The sequence below is a fragment of the Equus przewalskii genome, chromosome 9 (assembly GCF_037783145.1).
Source record: "Equus przewalskii isolate Varuska chromosome 9, EquPr2, whole genome shotgun sequence".
Classification (NCBI taxonomy): Eukaryota; Metazoa; Chordata; class Mammalia; order Perissodactyla; family Equidae; genus Equus; species Equus przewalskii.
In genome coordinates this window covers 71,433,127-71,451,990 of record NC_091839.1, presented here as the reverse complement: position 1 = coordinate 71,451,990, position 18,864 = coordinate 71,433,127, and the positions used below count along the sequence as shown (strand labels likewise).

Below are 18,864 nucleotides of genomic sequence, written 5' to 3'. Positions count from 1 at the left end.
AGATTAGCACCTTATCCAAGGATGAAATTTAATAACATATTTTTAATATTCTTTTTTACCCAGCATAAATTCATGGACTTCTTGTTATGTTAGGCAGAGTTAGATCCCTAAAGATGTCACCTCATATTGCCTGGAGCCTGTGAATGCTACATTACATGCCTAAAGGAACTTTGCAGATATGATTAAAGTTGCAGATCTTGAGATGGGGAGTTAAGTAACCTGTATTATCCAGGTGGGCCCAGTTTAAGCACATGAGTCCGTAAAAGCCTTTCCCAGTGAGGGTCAGAGAGATGCAGCATGAGAAGGACAGCATCCACCTCTGCTGGATTTGAAGATGAGGGAAGGAGACCACACGCCAAGGGAACTGGTGGCATTTAGAAGCCGGGAGGAGCCGTCCGCTGACAGCCAGGGAAGGGGGCCCTCAGTCATACAACCTCAAAGAACTGGATACTTCCAGCAACCTGAATGAGCAAAGACACGGATTCTCCCCCAGAGCCTCGAGAGAAGAATGCAGCCCTGCTGACACTATGAGTTCAGCTCAGTCAGACCGTGTTGGACTTCTGACCCAGAGAAGTTGTGAGATAATAAATTTTTGTTGTTTTAAACCGTCAAGTTTACGATAACTTGTTACAGAAGTAATAGAAAATTAATACACTTGTATACTTAATGTCAGAGCTGAGGAAAGCAACAAATGGCTCCAGGAAAAGATTTAAGAAGCATTTTCACAGAGGTGCAGTAAACCAAATGGGGGAAAATAAAGGTACAGGACCCCAGAGTTTTTATGATCTCCAAACAACAGGAACCAAGAGGCCAAGTCTATGCTTTATTCTGGAATCTCTTAAAGGAAGTGAGGAGAGCATGGGAGCTGGTCCAGGCGTTAGACAGGTGCTCAGAGGCCTTAAACGCGGAAATGCTTACGTCCCTTTGTGCTTCATTCATTCATGCATCCATCCACTCATTCATTCAATAAATACCTGCTGAGGACCTCTGAGTGTCAGGTGTTGGCTCTCCCTTTACAGAACTCCTAGTCTAAGGTGGGGGGGGGGGGGTGTATAGAACTATAAACAAACAGCTACAGAGTAGAAAAAGCAGAGAGAAGTTCTTTTGTGGTAACTGTTGATCACAGTGCTATTCAAAAGTGCCTGTCTGGATGTTGTGTGTTATTGGTCTGCGATGGCAACGTGCAGAGCTAAACGTTAAGAAACTTGATAGCAAATTGACAGAGTGATTTCATGTCTGCTGAATCTAATAACAAAAATGGGCTTATTTTTATGTTTTTTTAAATTTAATTTTTGTAGTAATTTATTTTTCCTATGCTTTATAAAAACATCCATTGGGATTGATTGAGAAAATAAAAAACCCACAGAGAGTTTGAGAAGCACTGGTCTAGCATTTAAAATAGGTATCAAGACTGGGTGGAAATAGAGGGAAAGAAGGGAGGTCAGGGCTGTCCTGTCTCAGCTTTTGCTTTGGCCTGCATTTTACATATTTTCACGAGGTCACGTTATGGAAAATTTTGCAGAAGCAACACTTCTTCTCTGTTAGCGTAGGGGCTCTCTCTCCTTTATTCGTCCTGTTGGCCCAGTTCTTTGGAGAAGCTTTCATATAGCAAAAATTTATGCAACTATTCATCCCATCAATTAAAGATTTTCAAGTAATTCCTGTTTAAGCAACACCCACACACTAGCTGAGCATGTTTTCCTCTTCGCCTTCTGTACTAGGAGCTTGTGCTAATCTTCCTGGCACTTTCACACCCCTGGCTTCAGCATAACTTCTCTCCTTCACACTAAGCTATTCTCTGATAAGGTGCAGCTGGGGAAATCCGTTGCTCTCTGGACCAGTCAGGTTTTCACATCAGTTAAGTTAATTGACAGAGGGCTTAACATATTTCTTAATTATGGCTGCAAAGTCATTACTGGAAGAATCCCCAAATCATAGAAAAACAGTGTTTTCTGATTAACTGGTAAGGAAAATGGCACACACAAAAAACTGCAAGCCACAACCTGACGGGATTGTTAGAAGTGAGAAAGGGCAGATGGAAGTCAGGGATCAGGGCACGTGTGTTCCCCCAGCTCAGACCTTATGCAGCATCTCTCCACCTTGGGTGGTGTTGTCTACAAATCTTACGGGGCTATTATTAAAAATATTGAATACCGTCTTTGAAATTGTTTTGGAAATTTCATATTATTATGAATAGAGAGAAATGGCCAGTGAATCGTGGTTTGCTATAATCGCCTTAACGCATATGCTTAAAGCATATGTGATAACTCTTGTTGCTACTAATACTTCAACTAGTCTTTGTTTTCTTTGGGTATCACGTGGTTAGTAATACATTATAAATTCATAGGATTATAGAGTGAAAGTGACCTTAGGAGGTGACATAGTTCAATTTGCTCCTTTTATGGATAAGAAAGCTGAGACTCAATGAGATTAAGTGACTTCTCCTAGGTCACTTACTTATTAACGGTAGAACCAAGTCTAGAAGTTTTCCTATTTCTTGGCCTTGAAAATTTTCTTTGTGTGCTTATAAAAGTGGTACATACTCCTTGTAGAAAACTTGGGACCTACAAAAGGTATAAAAATAAATGAAAATCCTGCATAATTCCACAATTTGGAGCTAAGCATCCTGAATGATTTCTTACTGTGTGTAGGTATAGATATAAACTTTTCCTCTAAAATTGAGATTTAATTGCATAGTTTGGTATCCTCCTCTTTCACTCAACGTTAATCTGTCAAAACTTTTTTCACAGTCATCAAAAAACTCTCTAGCCTGTTTTTAATAACTGAACAATACTCTTTGTCAGCGTGGTCCAATAAGTATAAATATCTTTGGTCACTAGTGAAGGGAAGGCTTTTAGCTCCTTGTACTTTTTTTAAAACTAGTCTGTTTTTTCCTTTGTCTATTTTGCTTGTTTTTGATCATGTAATTCTTTCTCAGTGATTTATAAATGTTCTTTACCTATTAAGGATAATTCTCTTTTCTCCCAACTTCATAAAGAGAGTATTAGAACGTTTTAATTTGTCTTATGACTCAGGGTCACGGTTTTGAATTTCAGCTCTTACCACAGGCTCTATGACAGGTAAGTAACTTGCTGAGATCATACAGCTAAGAGGCAGACCTGTCACTGAAGAGCAACAGTCACGCCAAAACCTAGCGCTTCTTGCCACACAACACCGCTTTTCCGTACAGCTGAGATCTAAGGTAGGGCTTCTACCCAAATTGCTAGACAGCTACTGAAAGTTCTACAAGACAACTGGTAAACCATTCTGACAAGAAGTAACTGGCAAGTCAATATCTTGTTTTTACTTTTCATTTTAATTCTCTTTGATTCCCGGAACTGAAAACATCCCCATACTGTTCAATCTTGAGATTGGCATTCAGTTAATAACTCTTAACTTTTATTTTCCGTTAATGCCATACAATGTCTCAAGATTAATGAACAACTTAATGACATATTTGTTATTATTATTTTGATAAGTGGGCAATTTTATACGATTTGTGCACTAATGATTTGTCTGATCTTCGGAACACAGCAATGTCTAGATTAAGAATATACAGAAATACAATTGAGAAATAACGGTACCATTCATACCTTTTTGGAGACATGAATGTTTTTCTTATTTCAGTATCTATGATTGTACTAAATTTGATATTTTGTCACAGATCTCAGAAAACAGTTTTAAAAATAATATTTAAAAGAAAGGACGTGTACAGAAATTTGAAAATTTGTGATGTTATCATGTTTTTATTCCATAACAATTTTTGTTTTGAAAAATAAAGACAATTTAAATATTATTACAGATTCATATTTCAAAATATAAGGAGATTTCAGGAAAATTCTGATACCCATAAAATTTCCACTAATGGGAAATATCCTAAATATTAGATTCATCTTTAAATTTAAATTTCAGAAATTCTGTCATATTAAATGTTAAAATACCATCAGGAGATGGACAAATTGAATGCCTCAAAGTGTTTGTACATCTTCTCTGATATATTCATTTTTTAAGCCTTTTTGTAAGATCATTTTTAACTTTAAGTATGTGAGAATATTTGCATATTCTGTCATTCACTTTCCCAGTTTGATCTAGTTTCGATTAAATTCCTTCCTTTGGGAACTGGCCATATCTTTTGCAGTAATTGAACATTTTACAGTATCCTGCATTAGACTAATTTATCTTCTCTGCTACAGTATGAGGTGTCTGAAGGAAATTAAATGGGAAAAAAATCAGAAGAGAATCCAAAGATCGCCAGCAATTTGAAAGTGGTTGGCGCTCAAGCCAGGCATTTTATGGGCTGATGGAATCTTTGTTAATTGTGTGACATTTGCCCTTTACTGGAAAATGGAGTTAACATGTAGCCAAGGATGACATCTTCCCTGTTTGAACTTGACCATCTTAAGGACGTTTCTTGGAAAACATTTTAGTTTTATGTTTCTAAATGGATAGCATCTATCTCTTTAGTGCTGATAAGAAGTGCTGATAGAAAGATGTGTCGGAAAACATCTCTGCTAAAATCTGTGTATTCCACAATCATGACAATTTTTATCCTGGTAGAAAGGATTTACACCATCATTCATCAATTGATGGGGCCCCTATGTGACCCCAAAGGCACAAATAAAATAGATGTAATGTTACTTGCTTTTAAAGTGGTTTGGAATTAATTTATAAGTTATAAACTTTCTGGAAATGTCTGATGGTCACTACATGAGTATAAAGTGAGGCCTCTCCCCACCCCCAAAGTTTGAGAGAAAACAGAAAAAATAAATAGATGCAGGCCTACTAATTTTGTTTTTTTGTTTTTTTTAACAGAGTAGCAGAGGAAATTTGGGAAGTCACAAGTTCAATCAAGTCATTTGGATGAAATATGAAGGAGGCACTACAATGTGAGTAACCAGAAAAGTTATACATAATCACTATCATAAGTGACTCAGAGGTCTTCTTGTAATCCAGATCCACCCCTCTCCCACCAAATAAAAAAAATAATAAAAGGACAGAGAGTAAGGATTTGTCTGTGTTCCTTCAGTACATAAGTACATAAGCCAGGGGAATGTGTGTGCAGTGGAACTAAAAATGTTATTCTAGTTTATCCCTACAGTAGCAAGGGGTGTTTAGACTACCCTGGTATTATTTGTTTTTGTTTTTGGTGAAGAAGATTCATCCTGAGCTAACATCTGTTGTCGATCTTCCTCTAGTTTGTATGTGGGTGGCTGCCACAGCATGGTCACTGATGAGTGGTGTAGGTGCATGCCTGGGATTTGAACCCACAAACCTGGGCTGCTGAAGAGGAGCAGAACTTAACCACTGCACCATGGGGCCAGCCCTAGGGCTACCTTGTTTTAATTCCATCAGCCACTAATCAAAGTAACCATTATACTCTGTTTCTAAGCTCATCCTCAAAGAAAACAGAAAAAAAAGGAAACAAGAATTTTTCTTGCTATAACCTGCTCTTTAATGTAGATTTTTCTAATAAAACCAGCTAATTGGGGGCTGGCCCCAAGGTTAAGTGATTGGCTAAGTTTGCACACTCCACTTTGGCATCCCGGGATTTGCCAGTTCAGATCCTGGGCACAGACCTACACACTGCTCATCAAGCCATGCTGTGGTGGTGTCCCACATAGAAGAACTAGAAGGACTTACAACTAGGATGTACAACTATGCACTGGGGCTTTGGGGAGAAAAAAAAGAGGAAAATTGGCAACAGATTTTAGCTCAGGGCCAATCTTCCTCACCAAAAAGCATACCTTCAAAAAAAAACAAGCTAAACATCTTTAAAAAAAAACAACAGCTGATCACAATTATCTTGTCTTCTGTGTAGTTTTAGTTTTCATTATAAATTAATAAATTCATCATTATTAACATTTTTATAAATTAATAAATTACCTTTGGTTTTACAGCAAACTCTTCCAGCTGTGGTTTACGTCAATGAATTTAGTGAGTCTCCTGACTCTGATTTCCTCTGGCAAACTTGAATGTCTGAGAACCTTGAAGCCTGAGCTAAATAGCGGACTGTGATGGTAACAGATAATATCCCCTTCTTTGGGTTGGAGGGGCAGTGAATTTACCAACAAAACCTCTAATTTCAACACTGCCTCTAAGGGACACGGAATTCATGGAATGGGAGAAACAGGATAGACAGCAGAAGCAGCTGCCTAAATCTTAGCTCGGGTGCACCATTTTGAAAGATGGAATAAATGTGGAGGCAGTGATTTTAACTCATCACATACATAACATTCTCAATTCATAAATAATTCACCATCAATATCTAAAACACATTGAGGTCTCACAACATTTTAAGTTTTATTTGTGTGGTGATATACTGAATCTAGCAAAAATCTGGCGCAGGTACTATCTGTTTTCACAGACCACGATATTGAAGTATAGAGAGGTTAGGTAATTTGCTAAGGTCACATGGCTAGTAAGGGGCAGACGGATGGTTTGTCCCAGTGGCTCTGACACCACAGTATGTACTTTCAACCACTATACCCTGCCTGCAAGATGCCACGGTGTCTAGGTGTCTATTTATTGATGGTCTACAATGCGCAGGGCCTAATGCCAGATGTTGAGTATGAAGCGGTGAACAAGACTGACAGGATCTCTACTCTTAGGCTCAAGTTAACACTTCTGAATTCTGAAGGAATTAATTTTTGAATTATAATTTTACTGTTTTGATCATGTTATGTTACAAAATCTCCATTATCTTTTCTTTTAAATTCTTTTTTTGGGGAAGATGAGCCCTGAGGTGATATCTGTGCCCATCTTCCTCTATTTTTTTTTCCTTCTTCTCCCTAAAGCCCTCAGTACATAGTTGTGTATTTTGGTTGTGGGTCCTTCTAGTTGTGGCATGTGGGATGCCGCCTCAGCATGGCCTGATAAGCAGTGCCACGTCTGCACCCAGAATCTGAACCAGCAAAACCCTGGGCCGCCGAAGTGGAGCACGCGGACTTAACCACTCAGCCACAGAGCTGGGCCCCCCATTATCTTTTTTGAAAATAATAGCCCTGTGCTTTTAAAATCTGACCACCTTCCAGGAAGCAGAACCTCAGACACACACGGGCAGGGGCTGGGATGATGTCCTGGGCGGGGGTGTAATGGAGCAGGTGAAGAGGTGCTTGCTGGAGATCTGCAGCGGAAACTGCTAGGGCGAGGATGTTTCCTGAAGACACACTGCATTTGTGATAGCAGTCAGGTTAAGACAATCGACGTAAACTATAAAATCAGAGCAAGAGACACATGTAATCCAAAGAAGGCATCATTTGCTGCGTTTTATAGGGTAGCTATGGCTTGGGGTATGAGAAGTGAGGAGTCAATGAGGGCAATATCCCAGCCTTGACATTGACCCTGTCAGAATATGAACCCTCTGCTCTTGTTGTTGGCTTGCTGGATATCAAAGGACAAGTAGATGATCCTCCAAGGCCTCTACTGTCTGCTGATAAAGTTAAACTTGTACCATTTACCTATTAACTGACTCAACTTGCTCATTATAAAACATTGTTGTTTTGATTTGTGTTCTAAGGAGGATCAAAGTGGCTTACATGTTAAAATACATGTGAATTAGAACAATAAAAAAAGACCGAAAGGCATATAAATAGAGTAGACTGTGATGGATTAGTAAAATCAATTATAAAGCAGTTTGCTTTTACAAATTGCAATGTAAGGGTACAATACAGAATCATAATCACAGTAAATAATAACAATAGCCGTCTTCAGCTGCTTTTGCCCTGAGGTTCAGTGGAAGTTCAGCTCCTCATTTTCTATTCTCACCTGACTTAGTGTTTCTAGGCAGAGATAAGCACACATTGCATTTCTATCTGAGGGGCTGCGTATTTTGATAGCGGATTAGTCAGAGCCTGGGGAGCAGTATTTGTGATTCACACTGGTATTATTTTCAGCCTTCATCTCCAATACTTAAAAATCTTGAGTTATAAGTCTTGTAAAATCAGGGAACAGTTTCTAGACTAGAAATTCTAGAACTAGAATTTCTACTTTGATTTCAAATGAACTTTAATGAAGAAAATTTGAGTCATTATCTTTTAATATTCAATTTCATGGATCCAAACAATATCCAAATACTGATGAATTCCAAATTTCTATTTCCAGCACTGACCTTTCCACTGAGCTCAGCTTAATATAGTCACCTGCCTGCTCAGCCCCTCTGCTTGGTTGTATCATAGACATTTAACTTGAGACGTTCAGCAGAGCATTCTGATTTTTCTTCTTCTGACTCTACTCCTTCACATCTTTCCTGTCTCAGTAAACGACGTCACTATTCAACTGTCGCCCATTTACAAGTTATTTGTGATTTCTCTCCTTTTCATGTGCATGTTTTGGGCAGATTTCAATATATAGCCAGAATCTGAGCCTTTTTTGCCACCTCCTCTGCCCTACCATCCTGGTCTCAGAAACCATCTTTTCTCAGCTAAATTACTTTAATTGCATCCAAACGGGTCTCTCTGTAGAATTCCACTCTTGACTTCCCACAATCAATTCTTTGCACTGTGGTTCAAAATCTTTAAAAAGCTTCCTATTAGATAATTAGATCAAATCCAAAGTCTTAATCACCGCCTTCACTGTCCCACTTGATCTGGATTCTTCTCTAATTTTATCTTCTACTATGTTCCTTCTCACTCATTCCTCTTCGCAGACACTGGCTATCTTGCAGTTTCTTGAGAATGGCAAACTCGTGGCCATCTCAGGACTTGCTCTTTCTTAGCTTGGAACTTTTCTTCCATAGATAGTAACATGGTTCACTTCATCACTTCATTCAGGTCCTTGCTCAGATGTCATCAGAGATGACTTCCCTGCCCTTCCACATCTGAATAGCCCCTCCCACCATCTTCCTTTTGTTTCTGTACATTGCTCTATTTTTCTTCATAGCACCTGTTGTTACCTGACATTATATTATGTCCATGTTTATTTCCTATCTCCTTCATTTGAAAGTGAGCTCCATGAGGGTAGGGTCTTTGTCTGTCCTACTCTCTAAGGTATTCTTTGGGCCTCAAACAGTGACTGGTACTTAGTAGGCACTCAGAAAAATATTTGTTAAAATGAATAAATACTTACCTACATAAGTTCTCTGGGTGTAGATTATGTGGGCTATGAATTAAGCTTGTCTTCACTATTGGCTCCTTACCATTACTCTTCCTTCCTTAGTTATTATAATACTTACACTGCACATTTCAATCATAATTATGTGATGATGGAAAGGAAAAAAGAGGCATAACCAAGTTTTGGTTATTTTGGATGGGAACCTTTGAGGGAAGACTAGAGGAAATGCAGTTGACTTCTGTGCACAAATGGAAGCACCAGCCATTAACTAAGTGCCTCTCTAGGCCACTTTGTCTCAGACAAAATGAAGCTGGAGGGCAGCCCCAAGACCACAGAGCACTCAAACCTTCCCCATGCTTTCCTTCCTGCGGGGAGCAGTCCACCTGCTATCCACCTTTCCCTTGCTTGAAGGTGAAGGAGCTTCTCAGACACCATGAGGCCTCCTTAGGAACCTGAACCATCCCATAAAGAGACAACAAGAACACACAGGCTCTTTGTGAATCATGAAGTGTTTTGGTCTGGTGGCCTAGCATCAGGGTGCTTGTAGTACTTACCCTTTGATTCCATTTATGACCTGGTTGAAAATATCATAAGCCAACCCATCTTCAAGATGTGTATGGTGCCTCTTCATTGCTTTTCATTGTTCCTAACACAGTCAACTAAGCCACATGTCGTCCACCTTCCCCTACCACCACCAGGACACATGCTATGATGACAACAGAATGTGTAGCCCTGAGCTGGCCCCAATGATTACTAGTAATGTCTCAATGATCACAGTGTGGAAGGGCCACTGGCCACAGTGCTCCATAACCCACCACTGCAAGTCACTTCCTAGTTATTTGTGAAGGATAGTACAAAGAGACACACACAAAGGGAAGAAAACAGAGTTTACCTATGATTAAATTTTCCCTATGCTGACCTTGGCTGCCATTGCCTCCAGAATCAAAATCTGGAAAGGCAATGATAATTCTTCATAAATTTTTCAATAATTCCTTTTGGTAGTCATAAGCATTATGTAGTATGTAGTATGTAGCCAGCCAGGGTGGTCTAGTGGTTAAGATTTGGCATCCTCACCACTGTGGCCTAGGTTCATTTCCAGGTCAGGGAACCACACCATCCATCTCTCAGTTGTCATACTGTGGCAGCTGCATGTTGCTGTAATGCTGCAAGCTGCGCCATGAGTACTTCAAATACCAGCAAGGTCACCCATGGTGGACAGGTTTCAGTGGAGCTTCCAGACTAAGACTAGGAAGAAGGACGTGGCCACCTACTTCCAAAAAAATGGACCTTGAAAACCCTATGAATAGCAGTGGAGTATTGTCTGATAAAGTGCTGGAAGGTGAGATGGCACAAAAAGACCAAGCAGGGCTCTGCTCCGCTGTCCACAGGGACACGAAGAGTCAGAATCGACTCTACGGCACTAACAACAAAGCGTTATGTCAAAATATCACTTTAAGAGAAGGTATTAAATAAACTGATAGACAAACTGGAGTTAATAAACATAGCTTTGAGTTAAAACTCATCAGGAATCACTGGGGAAAATACTCTTTTAAAAATAAACAAAGAAATATAATAATTGCTGACATGCATAGTACATTGCAAGTTTCAAACCATTTTCTCACACAATTTATCTTTTAGCTCTTATAACAATGCTACACTGGAGATACTGAGCTCCATTTTATGATGAAGAAAATGAGATTGAAAGAGATTAAGTGAATTTATCAAAATGACTCTCAGAGCCAGGACCCCAACCAAGGTCTTCCGGTAACTTCATAGATGCACAGGCTAGGTGAAGAGAAGTTGCATGCATACTAAAACTTCATGATTGATAATTAAGAAGAGTATAAAATATTGCTAAATGATACAGCAATAATTTCCATTGTTTTTCCACGTTTAGACACAAAAATATTGCATTTACAAGGTATTATTTTAATTTTGCTTTGTGGAATATAGATAGGGAACATATTGTTTAAAGGCTATACATTACTGAAACACTTGTTGGACATTTAAAAATAATTTTATTTTTAAAGTTCTTTTCTTTTTTTTTTCTTGTTATATTTTATTATCCAAGGGGAAGAACTATATTCATACTATCTTGGCTTATTTAATTAGATTGCTTATGTAATAACTTTTCAAATGACAGACATTTTGCTAAACATAGTAAAAATATTTAAAAAATTGGTTGAGCTTGCTGTTTGTTATAGCCAACAATATTACCACTTTTTTAATATTCAAGATTTGATGCAAATTGATCTAATGCTAATACCAAATTGGATATGGATGGAGATAAATATGAAACCAGGATTTTCTTTTTTTCTTTTGAGGAAGATTAGCCCTGAGCTAACACCTGCCACCAATCCTCCTCTTTTTGCTGAGGAAGACTGGCCCCGAGCTAACATCTCTGCCCATCTTCCTCTACTTTATATGTGGGATGCCTGCCACAGCATGGCTTGACAAGCATCCGGGATCCGAACCGGCAAACCATGGGCCACCAAAGCAGAATGTGCGAACTTAAGCACTGTGCCACCAGGCCGGCCCCAAACCAGAATTATTTTTACAGGATCCAAGTTCAGGGTTAGACCACGTTTTTTTAAATATTCCTTAGACCTCAAAGACCATTTGAACCTTAAATCACATTTTACTTTACTCTATTTTCCCTTGAAGTATTTGTGACCTCATTTATTTGCATTACCCCGCACTTCCCCTATGTTTGCCCATATTGTTACTTATTATGTTGTCATAATGCCATTGGGATTTGATCTTTGGAATGGCTTCTTTAACTCAGTTTAATATATCTGACAAACTGAATGAAGTTCTAAATTCCTAGGGTTTATTTTTAACAATGGCAAGCCAACACATTATAATCACTTTTTGGCTAACCTAGACTGGAAGATACTATCTGACAGAGTAACTATCGTTGGCCGATCCATGTGGATAACTGCAACTGAGACTACATCATGCTGTGCAGCTCAAACAATTGGTTTGCTGCTGTTATAAAGGTGGGTTACAGGTGAAAATAAGAATTCTTTTCTCAGGAGGGCTCCTCTTACCTGCTCTTCCTTATATATTTTCACACAGTTCTGACAATTTTTGAATTTTGAGAAAAGGTATTTGTGAAAGTGTTGGTGTACCATTTTGGATGCTTCTTGTCAAGGTTAATGATGTGTTTGCTTAACTTCCACCAAGACTGGAAGGCAGCAATTTGTTAGGACTCACAAATTGGAAGTATATGTTATAAAATCATTTTTATTATTGAATGTTTTGTAATTCTGCTTTCTTCAAAAGATTCTGGTTTATTTTAATACTTCACTATACTTGTTTGCAAAGTACATTTAAGCTTAATGGGAGAAAAATGCTAAACTTCGCTGTCAATGAAAAATCGTGCTAATTCTGATCTCCAGGCCCCTAGTTATGTAACTAACACCACCCCCACCACCTGACGTGTACTTCCTGTTCTTCTGGAGTCCATAAGGTCCTCCCCCCACGTCAATCTCACCTCGTCTGGTCTCTTCCATCAATGGACACCTATAATTTTCTCTAACAAGCATTTGGCATGCAATTATCTCCTGCCTCCCAGGGTTACTTAGCTGCTTCATGTCTGGATCACGCTTCTGAAGATCACGATCCCTTTTCATATTATTCATGTCTTTATGGCATCCCTTAGCATAATGCTTAGAAATTGCTGTCACTACACGTTCAGTAAATCAAATTGTACCGTTTGCTACTTCTTATGTTTAAGATAGTCAAGTGATAATGGACAAGAAAATAAGTATCTCATACTTCCAAACAGAATGGGTTTATAATTTCGATAAGAAAACTGCCAGCCGAGCATCAAGCAGGGGCAGAATTCCCCGAAGGTGGGCATTTGGCAAAAGGAAAGAGAACTGTGGCGGCTGTGCCAGGAGCTCTTTGTGATCTCGAGTAACTTCATCTGTGATTTACCTCTGTTCCTCTGTGAAATGAGGAGGTTGGTTTAGATCTCTTTAAGTTCTGCCTATGGATCTGTGAGTATTGAGTACCTTTTCTACACCAAGGACTGTGGCAGAGGCTTTTACAGATATTATCTCAAGGTCAACAAAAATCAGAAGAAAGGTAATAGCGTTGAAAAGCATATGGAATTATTCAGGCAACCTCAGTTCTGGTCCCAGAGACGCTTATGTGAAAATGCAAGGAAACAGCTGAAGAGCAATATCCCAGATGGCAGGGCACCCAGGGGGCTGTGCAATAGGGGGAGATGGGAAACATCATTCAGTCAATGACTTCAGCACAGTGGGCTGTATTTAGCTTGGAAGCAGTTCTATTCCTGCCAAAAACCATAACAGCACTCAAATCCTTCCATTCACCCTTGCAGGCAGGGCTGGTTTCATGGGCGAGAGATCTGTGCACACAGAACCTCATGATCAGGAGGGCCCAGTACTGGATTTAATGTGCTGCTGTCTTCATCTTGAAATTCTTAATAATTTTTGAACAGACTACACATTTGCATTTTGCACTGGGCCTCACAAATTAGGTGGCTGGTCCCCTTTGCAGGTCAGAGAGAGACTGAATAGAGATGAGTGAGCATAGAAACAGAGCAGGCACAGATCAGCTTGAGAAAGCTGTCCAAACTACAACGGGTGCCAGGCTTTTGGCAGAGGATATTCTTCCCAGTGAAACCTCGGCACAAGCCCAGACAGGAGTTAGCATCAAGAGATAATCAGAATTATTGGAAGATAGTTGGGGAAGAACCTATACTTCATGCTTCCAACTCTGAGCCATTGCAGAAGGAAGGACAGAAAATGCTGGGCAATTAAAATAAAACCCAGGTTTCAAGAAAGTTATTTTGATGCAAGATGATATGGTGCAGACACAGGATAGAAAAGAATAAGTGAGAAAGAAAGAATGACAATGATTAAAAACACAAAAAGATAAGGATTTAAAAAATATATATTTTCACTGTATTTTTCTAATGAGTAAAGCATATGTCACATTATCTAATTGTATAAATGTATATTAACTCTACTTTGTGCTATTTACATATGCTTTCTTACATACATGTTCATTCACTATGTATCTAGAAGTATGTACCTAGGCATGTATGCATGCATATATATATATAAAGCAAAGGTAACTTAGTTTCTCTCTTTCTCTCAATTTCACAGCCTGGATTCAGTCACCACATCACTCTAACTCTGTGACTAATAGCCCTATGAGTCCAGGCAAGTCATCTGACTTTCCTAGGCTTTGGTTTCCTCATCTATATTAGGAGAAAATTAAATTAGATCTGTCAGGTTCTTTGTGTATGTAAATTTTTGTTTTTTTTTTCTCTGAGGAAGAGAAGAAGATAGTAATCTAGTCATTTTCAAAATGTGCATATTGTTAAAAATAAGAATTTCACTACAGGAGGGACAGAAAGCTGTCAGCTTAAGGTCACCCAATCTAACTTTTGGCTGGTGATAAGAGAATATGAACTTGGCTCCTGGGCTCCTGTTCCTCACACTGCTGGGCAGCTCTCTCCCTGAATTTATGAACAGAGCCAAGGGTTGTTAAAAGGTTGTATGTTGTAGATCTCTTTTCTGTTGTGCCTTTGTGGTCCTATGATCTTTCTTTAATAGAATGCACTGTGGAACCTCCCCATTCACACAGTCACTACGTTTCTAGAGCAGCGTATATTTTATGCTCTGTGAATACATTCTGTACAGTACATTTGCACTTTTATAATCTTTTGTTCACTTTTAATAACCTCTCAGCAGTTCTACCCTGAATTATGCCCTCTAAAATATGTTTCTATTGTGCTCTAAGAGTTTTTCTTGGCCTATTACAAAGTAATCTCATGCTTTACTTTCATTTTGCTTGTGAATTTAGACTATTTTCATCTTGAATGGGATATTTTTCTCTGAAGTACAATAAAATGTTTGCGTATTTTCCTAGAGGGGGGACAAAATAGAATATGAATCTCATGAGTCTGCTCTCTTGTAAATTTCAGTACTACCAAACAGTGAAACTTCTATGTGATTTGACTCTTTCTAAAATTTTATTTGCATATGTTTCAAAGAGTGCTATATGGTAACTTCATTGCTTATATAAGGACGAGAAGTGTATCTACTCCTCTTTCCTTGAAAAATTAACAACAAAATCTGCTCTCTCTCTCCTTCTGTGTGTTTGTATATAGTACCTACATGTACATATCCATATATCCATATACACATAAATATGTACACACATGCAAACATATGAACACACATATAAACACATATTTATACGTATTTTGCATATGTGTATATAAATTCTGAGCTTCTCTATAGATCGAGAGATATTTGAGGGAAGGATGCATGCCATATTCCTGATATTTAATATAGTACCAGGCACAAAGTAGGATAAATAAATGTTTAATGAATGAATAAATTATTACCTATGATTAGCTACTTAATCTTATCTTTAAAAAGATTACTACATTATGACATTTTAGCAGTACTCAAACTTGTCATTTTGAACTAGTTGTGATAGCCCATAAGGTCATTTAACTTTTTGAACTTAGTATCACCCCTGATTAAATGGGAGATTAATCCCACTAGCATCCTCATTGGCAACAATCTTGATATCAGAATGGAAAAGCATCTGTGAACGTCTACCAGGAACAAGGAAATATGCCAGGGTAGAGGAGTAAAGCCCTTGCCTTAAAGCTCCTATAGTTTTGTGTGAGGAAAGGGAGAATAAACGATAAAAAATAAATAATCAAATTGTTCCATGTTACATGAGCCAAGTGAATGAATACGAAAACAAGTGCCACACGTATTTGGAGTGAGAAGTTTGCAGGTGTCAGTGAAGCTTCATGGAGGAAGTCTAACGCTTTCCACTGAGATGCTTTGAAGGACTCTGAAAAACCAGGACTAAGTAAACATAAACCAAAACTTCGGTTAGAGAGCTTTTAAAAACAGGCTATAGCATTTAAATTTTATACCTTGGGCAATGGGAGGCCACTAAAAATTTTTGAACAGAGTGGCAAAAATGCACTGCAGTTTGCCTTGGAAGGAAATATAGGCTAGAGTAGATGTGAAGACCCTTAGTAAATTATGGCAATAGTTAAAACACTAGCATGCAGTGCACACCACAAAGAACCTGATGAATGGGTGCAGACAACGGAGAACCAGGAATACAAAGGTTTCAGAAATGTCAGCAAGGATTCTAAACCTAAAGAACTGAGTAAGTCCAAAGGAGGGGATGATTTGATTAAAGTTTGATTTCAATAATAGTTACAGGTTGAAAAGATATGTTGACGTGCTAACCCCAAATACCTGTGAATGTGACCTTATTAGGAAATAGGGTTTTGTATATGTAATCAAGTTAAGATGAGGTCATTAGGGTGGGTCCTGATCCAGTATGATGATCGGTGTCCTTAAAAAAGAAAGGAAATTTGGACAGAGAGATGAGAATGCCACATGATGGAGAAGCAGAGCTTGGAGTGAGGCAGCTACAAGCCAAGGAATGCAAAAAATTGACGGCCACCACCAGAAGCTTGGAAGAAGCAAGGAAGGATCCCCCTTATGGGTTTCAGAGGGAGCGTGGTCCTGCTGACACCTTTATTTCAGATTTCTAGGCTCTGGAACTATGAGAGAATACATTTTTTTGTTGTTTTAAGCCATCCCAGCTTGTGACACTTTGTTATGGCAGCCCTAAGAAACTTATACAGTAATACTGAGCCTGAGGTCATAGCAGGATGTCTACATGGAAATATTTTCCAGGTAATTAAAGACAACAATGAAGTTAAGAAGTGGGTTTAAGGCTAGAATTTTTTTAAAACCACTTCATTGAGGTATGATTGACATATAAAAAGCTGTACATATTTAATGTATGCAACTTAAGTTTGATAAATATACACCTGTGGAACCATCACCGCCATCAAGGCTATAGACATATCTATCATGTCCCAAAGTTTCCTCTCACCTCCATTGTTATTATTAATAATGGGTCACTACTATTATTGTGTATGTGTATGGACAAGAAGACAATATGAGATCTGCCTTCTTACAAAATTTAAGTATACAATATAGTATTATAAGCTATGGGCACTATATCTTATAGTAAATCTCCATAACTTATTTATCTTGTATAACTGAAACTTTGTACACTTTGACCATCACTTCCCAATTTCCCCCTCCCCACCAGCCTCTGGTAACCATCGTTCTACTCTCTGCTTCTCTGACTTTGACTATTTTAGATTCCACACAGAAATGAGATCACAGAATATTTGTCTTTCTGTGTCTGGCTCACTTTACTTAGCATAATGCCCTGCAGGTCTATCCAGGTTATCACAGATGGCAGAATTTCCTGCTTTTTTAAGGAAGAAAAATATTCTATTATATGTATAGATCACATTTTCTTTCTCCATGCATCCATCCATGGACGTTTAGGTAATTTCATATCGTAGCTATGTAATTCTGCAAGGAACATAAGAATGAAGTTATCACTTTGAGATCCTGATTTCAATTCCTTTAGATATATACCAAGAGGTGTGATTACTGGATTGTATGGTAGTTCTATTTGTAATTTTTAAAGGAGCTTCTAGACTGTTTTTCCATAATAGCTGTACCAATTTACATTCTCCCCAACAGTGTACACGTGTTCCCTTTTCTCCACATCCTTCCCAACACATATCTTCTGCTTTTTTATTAATAGCCATCCTAATAGGTGTGAGGTGATATCTCATTGTGGTTTTGATTTACATTTCCTTGATAATTAGTAACATTGAGCACTTTTTCATATAACTGTGAGCCATCTGTATGCCTTCTTTGGAGAAATGTTTATTCAGATTCTTTGCCCATTTTAAAATCAGATTACTATTATTTTTGCTATTGAGTTGTATGAGTTTCTTATATATTTTGGATATTAACCCTTTATGACATATATAGCTTGCAAATATTTTCTCCCGTTCTGTAGGTTGCCTTTTCATTTTGTTGATTATTTCCTTTGCTGTGCAGAAGATTTTTAGTTCAAGATATAGGAGAAGTTTGAGTTTAAGTGAGAGTGGAAACCATGAGAATGGATGAGTTTCTTAAGGGAGAAAGCTCACACAGAACCAGAGTCAAGGCTTGGGCCAGTGATGTGCTCATAAATGTTTATGCTCTCCAAGAAAAAAAGCCCTAATTTCCAGCATTTGTGCATTCCACATTGTAAATACATCCATCATGGCTGATGTCACTGGCTTTCAAAATTCACAAAAATGTTACAGTTGACTCCTTGTGAGCTGGTTCCAGCACATCACTGCTGTGGTATATTCATATTTAGGGCACATGTGGAGGAAATGGTACCAAGGAAGTGGCTATACAGATACTAGGACCAGGATGGTGATGATCACAACGGAAACTGTAAGAAAGATTTTTAACAGGATAGTTTAGGCTTTCTATCCTTTATTCCTAACTTGCATCTAATATTAACAGCACAACCACGCTCCCTAGAAAAACTAATCTACTATTTGTTTCTTCCAACATTCCATTACTTTTATTTTTAACTCTGTACCTTTGTTAGCATTAACAAAACAAAAGGACAATGGCATTGTTTTTAAATAACTAAAATTTCTAGAGTGATTACTGTGTGCTAGAATACTTTGTAGAAATATTTCACGTATTCTTCACAATAACCGTTTTGTTGAGAGATTATTATTATTCCAACTTTATAGCTGAGGAGAGTGGGGTACAGAGAGTTTATCTAATACGCCTAGATCAACCCTGTTGGTAACTGGCAGAACCAAGACTCAGAAAAGTCTGACTCAAACTCAAATGCCTTCAAGAGGTGAGTCAGGTAAGTAATTGAGTGGATTTGGCCCTATGCAAGTGCCAC

At 38.3% G+C, this 18,864-nt stretch overlaps 1 protein-coding gene and 1 long non-coding RNA gene across 8 annotated transcripts in view; one reads left to right on the top strand and one right to left on the bottom strand.

Annotated features, from left to right (window-relative positions):
* The window catches only part of NKAIN2 (sodium/potassium transporting ATPase interacting 2), a 928,721-nt gene that overhangs the window by 76,653 nt on the left and 833,204 nt on the right, over positions 1–18,864 (bottom strand). The gene's annotated exons all lie outside the window — the stretch shown is intronic.
* The window catches only part of LOC139073401 (uncharacterized), an 86,755-nt gene continuing 72,701 nt past the window's right edge, over positions 4,811–18,864 (top strand). The window contains exon 1 of the long non-coding RNA XR_011522096.1: positions 4,811–4,886. This is a non-coding gene — a long non-coding RNA (uncharacterized lncRNA). The remainder of the gene's footprint in view (positions 4,887–18,864) is intronic.